We start from the raw sequence: 10351 nt of genomic DNA on the forward strand, positions 1-10351 counted from the left end.
AAGACATGATTCGGAGCCGATTCATATAATGCTATAAGTTCGGGGTGCCGCACTTGTGACAGTGTGTGGACTTTATCACACCGTAATGCGGGGAATATAAGCCCCTGGTGTATTTGGCCGTACCAAAATGTACGGATGCAACATGTCGTAAATGAACATATATATATAAGGTAATGCAATTATGGGCAAAAAGTGCTGCATTTTATTCGAGAAGATCTGCTATGAGTGCGGAATGATACAAATAGTGCGAAAAAGCAAGGGGTTGGACGAATTAAAGGCGTCTCCCTCCAGGGGTAGGCCGCGGAATGGTGTATTTAACAAATTTAATGCTCTTAATGGAGACCACCTGAGTGTTCGTCGCAGCCTTTGTCCCTCCCTGGTTGTTGCATCATGAGTTCGGCAGGTTCGCCACCGGACAGAGTTCTGTAAAAAAAAGAGAGAAATAAAAGATAAAAAAGAGCGACACACTTGGTAGCCCTTGGTGTGGTCGAGCCGCACTCTGGGTCTGTTGTGGTTGTGCCTCTCCCCCTATGCCCATGGTATCTCCAGGGCGTATTTATGTACGCGGAGAGTTTGTCTTACAATTGTGCGAGGGCTGGGGTTGAGGCCACATTGCTACGCGTGCTCTGAACGTGCCAGGTGGTCTTGGTTGATGTTGCTCCGGGCGCGTTTGGCCGTGTCCAGTCGTTTAACGGCCGGACTCGAGGATTGCCTTAAAAGGCTGTTCTGTACTTCTGCCGCGAGAGCCGCTGTATGTTCCTCCATTCGGAGGGAGCGTTCCGTGTTTCCATTGACCGTGATGACTCCACGAGGGCCTGGCATCTTGAGCTTAAGGTATCCATAATGCGGCACCGCGTTGAATTTTGCGAACGCGGTTCGTCCGAGCAGCGCGTGATAGCCACTGCGGAATGGGACTATGTCGAAGATTAACTCCTCGCTTCTGAAATTATCCGGGGATCCAAAGACCACTTCCAGTGTAACTGAGCCTGTACAACTGGCCTCGACACCTGGTATGACGCCTTTGAAGGTTGTCTTTGTAGGTTTAATCCTTGAAGGGTCTATGCCCATCTTGCGCACTGTATCCTGATAAAGCAGGTTCAGGCTACCGCCGCCGTCCATATGGACTCTCGTGAGGTGAAATCCATCGACGATTGGGTCTAAAACCAATGCGGCGAATCCGCCATGGCGGATACTGGTCGGATGGTCTCTTCGATCGAAAGTGATTGGGCAAGAGGACCATGGGTTGAATTTTGGGGCGGCTGGCTCCATCGCGTATACGTCCCTTAGTGCACGCTTCCGCTCCCTCTTGGGGATATGCGTTGCGTATATCATGTTTACCGTCCGAACTTGAGGGGGGAATCCCTTTTGTCCTCTGTTGTTCGGCGGCCGAGTCTCTTCCTCGTCATCGCTGTGTAGCCCCTTGTCATTGTTTTCGGCGATTAATTTGCCTGCCTGCTTGAATACCCAACAATCTCTGTTGGTGTGGTTAGCTGGCTTTTCGGGGGTTCCATGTATTTGACAGGAGCGGTCGAGTATTCGGTCCAAATGGGACGGGCCCGGAGTGGTTCTTTTGAATGGCTTCTTCCGTTGACCGGGCTTGGAGCCTCGGAATCCGGCGTTGACTGCCGTATCCCCATTGCTGTCGCCGTTAATGCGGTGTTTGTTTTTGTTTTGACGCGACCTGCCATTGCGGTCCTTGGTATCCGGACTGCCAGCGTTTTTGCTGAGGTTGTTGCTGCGAGCTAGCCAGCTATCCTCTCCCGCGCAGAAGCGGGTCATGAGTGATGTGAGGGCTGCCATGGATTTCGGCTTTTCCTGTCCTAGGTGCCGGGCCAGCCACTCGTCGTGGATGTTATGTTTGAAGGCAGCGAGGGCCTCTGCATCCGGACAGTCGACGATTTGATTTTTCTTTTTTAAGAACCGTGTCCAGAATTGCCTGGCCGATTCGTTTGGCTGCTGGATTATGTGGCTTAGGTCATCTGCGTCCGGTGGTTGCACATACGTGCCCTGGAAGTTGTCGAGGAATGCGGCTTCCAGGTCTTCCCAGCATCCAATTGACTCTGCGGGCAGGCTGTTAAGCCAATGCCGAGCTGGTCCTTTAAGCTTGAGCGGGAGATATTTGATGGCGTGAAGATCGTCGCCGCGGGCCATATGTATATGGAGGAGATAATCCTCAATCCAAACCGCGGGGTCTGTTGTGCCATCGTAGGATTCGATATTAACGGGTTTAAACCCTTCAGGGATTTGATGATCCATTACTTCGTCAGTGAAGCATAGTGGGTGTGCGGCGCCTCTGTATTTAGCAATATCGCGACGTAGCTCGAGAGAGCGTCGTCTGCTGTGTTCGGCCCGGCCGGAGTAGTTGTATCCGGCGCGACGGTATTCGTCGTGGGTCTTGGGGCTCCCACGTGATCCGTAGATAGATCTGGATTGTCTTGCCTTGTCTTCCAATATATCCCGCAAGTCCGGCGCGTTCCCCCGTGGCTTCATGCTTTTTGAGTGATGCCGGGGTACGATTCTGGTGGAGGGCTTGCACGCCTCTCTGTCCCGGCCACGAGGTGGTCGGTTTGCCGTATTGTGCGTTGGTGATGCAGGTTTGTATGCTTCCTCCTCTAGTCGGGGGAGCAACTTGCGTTTTGGGTAACTTTTGGAGGGGCGTTCGAGTTCATACTCTTCGGCCGCAAGGACCTCGGTCCGTTTGTCGGCCAGTAGGTCTTGATCAGCTTGAAGCTGTTGCTGCTTTTTCTTTAGGTTGTTTGCCGTGGTCATTAGCCTGCGTCTGAAACGCTCTTGTTCGACGGGATCCTCAGGCACGACGAATTCGTCGTCATCGAGGCTTGCCTCGTCTCCGGAGGGAGGTAAGTAATTATCATCCTCGACCTCTTCGTCTACCGCCCTCTCGTGAGGGCTTGCTTCTGCCTCCTCCTGCGCTGGATCGTGCTGGAGGGGGTTGTCTTCGGCACTTTCCGGGGTGTTATTATCTCCTGTGCCGGAATCTCCATTCTTGCTGTGGCGGGATTTAGAGCGGCGCCGCTGATGTCGGCGCTTGGGCCGTTTCTTTAAGGAATCGGCCTCCGTTGCTTCTTCGCCGTCCCCATCTTTTGGGGTGTCCACCATATATATGTCGTATGACGAGGTGGTCTTCCAGTGTCCTGTAGGCACTGGTTCTTGATAGTCTCCGGCATCGTCGTCCATACCGTCGATGTCTTCAGAGTTGTAGTCGAGTACGTCGGTTAGATCGTCGATGGTGGCTACGAAGTGGGTGGTGGGTGGGCCCTGAATTTCTTCGTCGTCCGCATCCCAACCATCCTGGCCGTAGTTCGGCCAGGGCTCTCCGGATAGCGAGAGATGCTTCAGCGAATTTAAGATATCGCCGAAGGGTGAGTGCTGAAAGATGTCCGCAGTTTTGAATTCCATGACCGGCGCCCAGTTGGATTCGACCGGCAGGGGCGCAGGAGGTTCGGAGTATGGCAGAGAGTCCGGCACCTCGGAGTCATGAGCTTTATGCGAGACAAGGTAAGTGTTCGGCTCCATCGCCGTAGAAGTTGCAGCTCCCAGGGCGGTGTCCAGCCATCCGTCCTCGATCTGAGCGATCAGCTCCGTACTATGGGCCGGAGCGGATTCGTGTGCGGCCTCCAAGGTGTTGTCCGGCGGCAGAGTTAGGTCGTGCCCATCGTGACAACGCGGCATGCTCGGCTGTAGCTCAGATCCATCGAAGATCAAGTCCCTGCGGATATCAGCCGTGAAGTTTAGGCTTCCAAACCTGACCTGGCGGCCAGGGGCGTAGCTTTCTATCTGCTCCAGATTGCCAAGTGAGTTGGCCTGCAGTGCGAAGCCGCCGAATACGAAGATCTGTCCGGGGAGAAAAGTCTCACCCAGGACTGCGTCGTTGTTGATTGAAGAGGCCATCAAGCCTATCGGTGACGACACAGAGGAACTCTCAATGAAAGCACCAATGTCGGTGTCAAAACCGGCGGATCTCGGGTAGGGGGTCCCGAACTGTGCGTCTAGGCGGATGGTAACAGGAGACAAGGGACACGATGTTTTACCCAGGTTCGGGCCCTCTTGATGGAGGTAAAACCCTATGTCCTGCTTGATTGATATTGATATTGTGGATGTTTACAAGAGTGGATCTACCACGAGATCAAGGAGGCTAAACCCTAGAAGCTAGCCTATGGTATGATTGTAATGGTTGTTGTTGTGTCCTACGGACTAGAGCCATCCAGTTTATATAGACACCGGAGAGGGCTAGGGTTACACAGAGTCGGTTACAATGGTAGGAGATCTACATATCCGTATCGCCAAGCTTGCCTTCCACGCCAAGGAAAGTCCCATCCGGACACGGGGCGAAGTCTTCAATCTTGTATCTTCATAGTCTTGGAGTCCGGTCGATGATGATAGTCCGGCCGATGATAGTTCGGCTGATGATGGTAGTCCGGCTATCCGGACACCCCCTAATCCAGGACTCCCTCACTAATCTTACCGCGCTGGCTTGGCGCTTCGTGCAGAATCCGTGATCCTCGGTAATGGGAGGGTGAACCTCGGAGCTCTTGAAAAGCACCTTCCAGGCATCTTCGTGCGTTGTGTCGAAGAGCCTGGACAAAGTTTGGTGCTGGGCCGGGTCGAATTCCCACAAATTAAAAGCCCGTAGTTGACACGGGAGGATCCGGCGGAAGAGCATGACTTGGACTACGGTGACAAGTTTAACCTTCCTGTCAATTAGGTCTTTGACGCAGGTTTGGAGTCCGGTCAGCTCTGCCGAATTACCCCATGATAGGCCCGTCTCTTTCCATGAGGTGAGCCGCGTGGGGATGCCAGATCGTAATTCGGGGGCCGCTGCCCATTCAGGGTCGCGCGGCTCAGTGATGTAGAACCACCCCGATTGCCACCCTTTGATGGTTTCCACAAAGGAACCCTCGAGCCATGTGACGTTGGCCATCTTGCCCACCATGGTGCCTCCGCACTCCGCCTTCTGGCCGCCCACTACCTTCGGCTTGACATTGAAGATCTTCAGCCATAAGCCGAAGTGGGGCTTGATGCGGAGGAAGACCTCGCACACGACGATAAACGCCGAGATGTCGAGGATGAAGTTTGGGTCCAAATCGTGGAAATCCAGGCCATAGTAGAACATGAGCCCCCGGACAAATGGGTGGAGTGGGAAGCCTAGTCCGCGGAGGAAATAGGGGAGGAACACCACCCTATCATGGGGCCTGGGGGTGGGGATGAGCTGCCCCTCATCTGGGAGCCGGTGCGCGATGTTGTTTGACAAGTATCCGGCCTTCCTCAACTTTTTGATGTGCCTCCTCCGTTCCACCTGCCTCCCGCTCTGGACGTGGCTGGAGAAGGTTGAGGTGGGAAGTGCGGACTTGAGCGCTGGAGCTCGAGTGCACGGAGATGGATAAGAAAAGGAGGAAGAAGGCGTAAATGGAAAGAGTGGATCCTTATCTCCTTATATGGGCGGACGAAACTATGTACCCCCACCAGCCTAGTAAAACTCGCTTATCTCCAAGCGCCATGATTAATGGCGCGGTTGGGTTACCCATGCCCGTATTGATGAGAATCCCGGAATAAGGGGACACGATCTCTGCCTCGCTAAACGCGCTGAGGTGGGACATAAAATGATTCAAATTAAGGCTTGGCCGTGGCATGATGTCACTCTGCGGAATACATCCGCAGATTAGATTTGTACAAATATTATTCTCTCTATGGTGGTATGTGGAACTTATTTTGCAGAGCCAGACACTATCCTTGTGTTCAACATCTTCTATGAAGTATTCGGAGGAGGAATCCGCCTTGCAATGCCGAAGACAATTTGCGCGCTAGACTCGTCATCATTGAAGCCTGGTTCAGGGGCTACTGAGGGAGTCCTGGATTAGGGGGTGTCCGGATGACCGGACTATGACCTTTAGCCGGACTCCTGGACTATGAAGATACAAGATTGAAGACTTCGTCCTGTGTCCGGATGGGACTTTCCTTGGCGTGGAAGGCAAGCTTGGCGATACGGATATGTAGATCTCCTCCCATTGTAACCGACTCTGTGTAACCCTAGCCCTCTCCGGTGTCTATATAAACCAGAGGGTTTTAGTCTGTAGGACGAACAACAATCATACCATAGGCTAGCTTCTAGGGTTTAGCCTCTTTGATCTCGTGGTAGATCCACTCTTGTACTACCCATATCATCAATATTAATCCAGCAGGAGTAGGGTTTTACCTCCATCGAGAGGGCCCGAACCTGGGTAAAAACATCGTGTCCCCCGTCTCCTGTTACCATCCGCCTAGACGCACAGTTCGGGACCCCCTACCCGAGATCCGCCGGTTTTGACACCGACAGTGTTGTTCTAGGGCAAAGAGTTGATAAGAAATTGAATGTTATTCATTATGCCAGTAAAACTCTAGACAGTGGCCAGAGAAATTATGCTACTACTGGAAAAGAATTTTTAGCAGTTGTATTTGCCTGTGATAAGTTTAGATCTTATATTGTTGATTCCAAAGTAACTGTTCACACTAATCATGCTGCTATTAAATATCTTATGGAAAAGAAAGATACTAAACCTAGACTTATTAGATGGGTTCTCTTGCTACAAGAATTTGATTTGCATATTACTGATAGAACGGGAGCTGAAAATCCCGTTGCAGACAACTTTACTAGGTTAGAAAATGTTCTTGATGACCCACTGCCTATTGATGATAGTTTTCCTGATGAACAATTAGCTGTCATAAATGCTTCTCGTAATACTCCAGGGTATGCTGATTATGCTAATTACATTGTTGCTAAATTTATACCACCTAGTTTCACATACCAGCAAAAGAAAAAGTTTTTCTATGATTTAAGACATTATTTTTGGGATGATCCACACCTTTATAAAGAAGGAGTAGATGGTGTTATTAGACGTTGTGTACCTGAGCATGAACAGGAACAGATCCTACACAAGTGTCATTCTGAGGCTAATGTCAAATAACCTCTTCTCACCGGCAAGTTTGAAATCATAATTGTGCTTTTTAATAGCCCAATATGCCTTATGTTCTAGTTCGAGAGGTAAGTGATTCTAGTTCAAGAGGTAAGTGACATGCCTTTCCATAAACCATTTTATACAGAGACATGCCCATAGGATTTTTATAAGCAGTTCTATAAGCCCATAATGCATCATCAAGTTTCTTGGACCAATTCTTTCTAGATCTATTAACAGTCTTTTGCAAGATCTGTTTAATCCCTCTATTACTCAATTCTACTTGACCACTAGACTGTGGATGGTATGGAGATGCAATTCTATGATTAACATCATACTTAGCAAGAATTTTATGAAAAGCACCATGAATAAAATGTGAACCACCATCAGTCATTAAATATCTAGGGACTCCAAACCTCTAAATATAACTTCTTTAAGCATCTTAATAGAAGTGTGATGATCAACACTACTAGTTGGGATAGCTTCTACCCACTTAGTAACATAATCAACAACAACTAAAATGTGTGTATACCCATTGGAGGAAGGAAAGGGTCCTATATAATCAAAGCCCCAAACATCAAATAGTTTAATAACAAGTGAATAGTTCATAGGCATTTCCTGACATCTACTAATATTACCAATTCTTTGGCATTCATCACAAGACAATACAAACTCAAAAAAAAACTAAAAAATTCTAAAAAAAATTGGCGGCAAACTTTGACCAATGTTTTGAGTGCTTGCTAAGTTTCATAAGGGAATGACATTCATGGAAGTCGTGGAGAAAAAACAAAAATCAAAGCTCCAAAATTTATTTTTTATGCCACGACTTCCACGAATGTCATTCCCTTATGAAACTTGGCAAGCACTCAAAACATTGGTAAAAGTTTGCCACCAAATTTTTTTAGAATGTTTTTAGATTTTACTATTCATGCTAAGATCGTATGAGCTAAAACTGAGATGGGGACTGGCCAACACTTTTTTCATAAATGCAAATAACATGCACATATAGGTGCTTTTCTGAACATTTTGATATATTATTTGAATTTTTCTGAGTTAGTATGAATTTTTTATGAAGTTTTCAAAGTGATGGCCAAACGATCAAAGGGCAAAAGCATAAGAGGAGCAAAGTAGTTTGGGCAGGAACAAGTGTTTCCGGAAACTAGGGGTAAACTTGCCGAGTGGGACACAACTAAGGGGACCAAATTAATTATACCTTAAAGAAAAGGTTAAAAGATGGCATGACAAAAGGATATAAAAGCGTGAGTTTAATGTAGGTGACCATGTTTTGCTATACAACTCTTGTTTAAGATTTTTTGCAGGAAAACTTCTCTCTAAATGGGAAGGTCCTTACATTATCAAGGAGGTCTATCGTTCCGGTGCCATCAAAATCAACAACGCCGAAGGCACAAATCCGAAGGTGGTAAAGGGTCAAAGAATCAAACATTATATCTCACGTACTCCCATAAATGTTGAAACCAATAAACCAATATTATTAACACCATAACCCCGGAGGAGTGCATAAGGGACACTTTCTAGAATGTTTCAGACTCCGAAAAGGAATAGGTATGAGGTACGGTAAGTAAACCGACTCCAAAATTGTTCTAATAGCAATTTCTCTCCATTTTGGAATATTTAAAAATTAGGAAAATTAAAAGTAGTCCGAAAGAGACACCAGGCAGCCACGAGGGTGGAGGGTGCGCCCCCTACCTTATGGCCACCTCGTGTGCCCTCCGGACTCTATTTTCTTGCACAATACTTCTTTTGGTCAGTAAAAAATTATTATATAATCTCCCGAAGGTTTTGGCCATTGTAGCACAACAAAATCCTCTGTTTATGTTTCGAGCTGTTTTTCTAACAGATCTAGATCACCATGACGTCTCCAAGCACCCCTAAGGACAAGTTTTTTGAGAAGGTCATCAACCCTTACCTTGCGAAGGTGATGCAACACCCTCAAACCATTGAGATGCGTGAGGGGGTGCTGCACATCCGCGATGTTGAGGGACCGAAGAAGATCGGAAGCGTGGAGACAAGACTCGAAGCAATGGAGCAACAATTTTTGAAGTGCCAAGGGATGGTGGAACGTGGACTCAACGCCAATCACATGATGATCGTGGAGTTCAGCAACAATCACAAGTTGGATGCCAAGAACATCGGGGAGGCCATCTTCAAGCTTCACGAGAAAATCTATCACCTCCAGGCCTAGATATATGATCTGCAAAAGCAAAACTATGAGTACGAATATAGATTCAAGAGGAGGAGTTTGGCTGCAGATTTGAGGATCCCGGAGACTCTTTCATCCTTCTACAATGGTGAGCCTATGCCTTGGAAGATGGACGACAAGCCTACATCATCACCAACTCCATCATCACCACCTCCGAAGAAAGAGACATAAATACATGGGTATGGGCACTCCCCTTGGCAACTGCTAAGCTTGGGGGAGGTGCCCCGGTATCGTATCACCATCACACCTCTATCTTTATCGTTTTTCTTAGTTTGATCCTCTTGGTTCTATCTTGATCTGGTAGAATAAAGTTTTTGTATGATCCAACTTTGAGTTTTGTTTTGATCTCTATCTATGTAATCGAGTCCGTGAGTTATATATAATAAAGAGTAGTTTGAGTTGAGGGCTTTGCTATCTTGCTATGATCTTGAGGGGATTAAAGAAAGAATAAAAATAAATAAAAGGATCATATTTTGATCTTATGGAGAGAAATGACTTCACATATAAAGAGTATGATGAATAAAAGTTGTTGAGAGTTGACAAACATAGTTTTGGTCATTGTTGCAATTAATAGGAAGTTATAAAGAAAGAGAGGTTTTACATATAAATACACTATCTTGGATATCTTTTGTGATTGTGAGCACTCATTAAAATATGACATGTTAAAAAAGTTGATGTTGGACAAGGAAGACAACTTAATGGGTTATGTTTTCTTATATCCGAATAGAAGTTATATCGTCATGGATCATCCAACATGTTGAGCTTGCCTTTCCCTCTCATGCTAGCCAAATTCTTTGCACCAAGTAGAGATACTACTTGTGCTTCCAAACATCCCTAAAGTCTAGCATACCTACCTATGGATTGAGTAAGATCCTTCAAGTAAGTTGTCATCGGTGCAAGTAATAAAAATTTCTCTCTAAATGTGTATGATCTATTAGTGTGAAGAAAATAAGCTTTATACGAACTTGTGATATGGAAGAAATAAAAGCGACGGGCTGCATAATAAAGGTCCTTATCACAAGCGGCAATATAAAGTGACTTTTTTTTGCATTAAGATTTTGTGCATCCAACCATAAAAGCGCATGACAACCTCTGCTTCCCTCTGCGAAGGTCCTATCTTTTACTTTTACCTTCTACCCTTATGCAAGAGTCATGGTGATCTTCACCTTTCCTTTTTTACACT

This window comes from Triticum dicoccoides, chromosome 3B, assembly GCF_002162155.2.
Source record: "Triticum dicoccoides isolate Atlit2015 ecotype Zavitan chromosome 3B, WEW_v2.0, whole genome shotgun sequence".
In the NCBI taxonomy this organism is placed as follows: Eukaryota; Viridiplantae; Streptophyta; class Magnoliopsida; order Poales; family Poaceae; genus Triticum; species Triticum dicoccoides.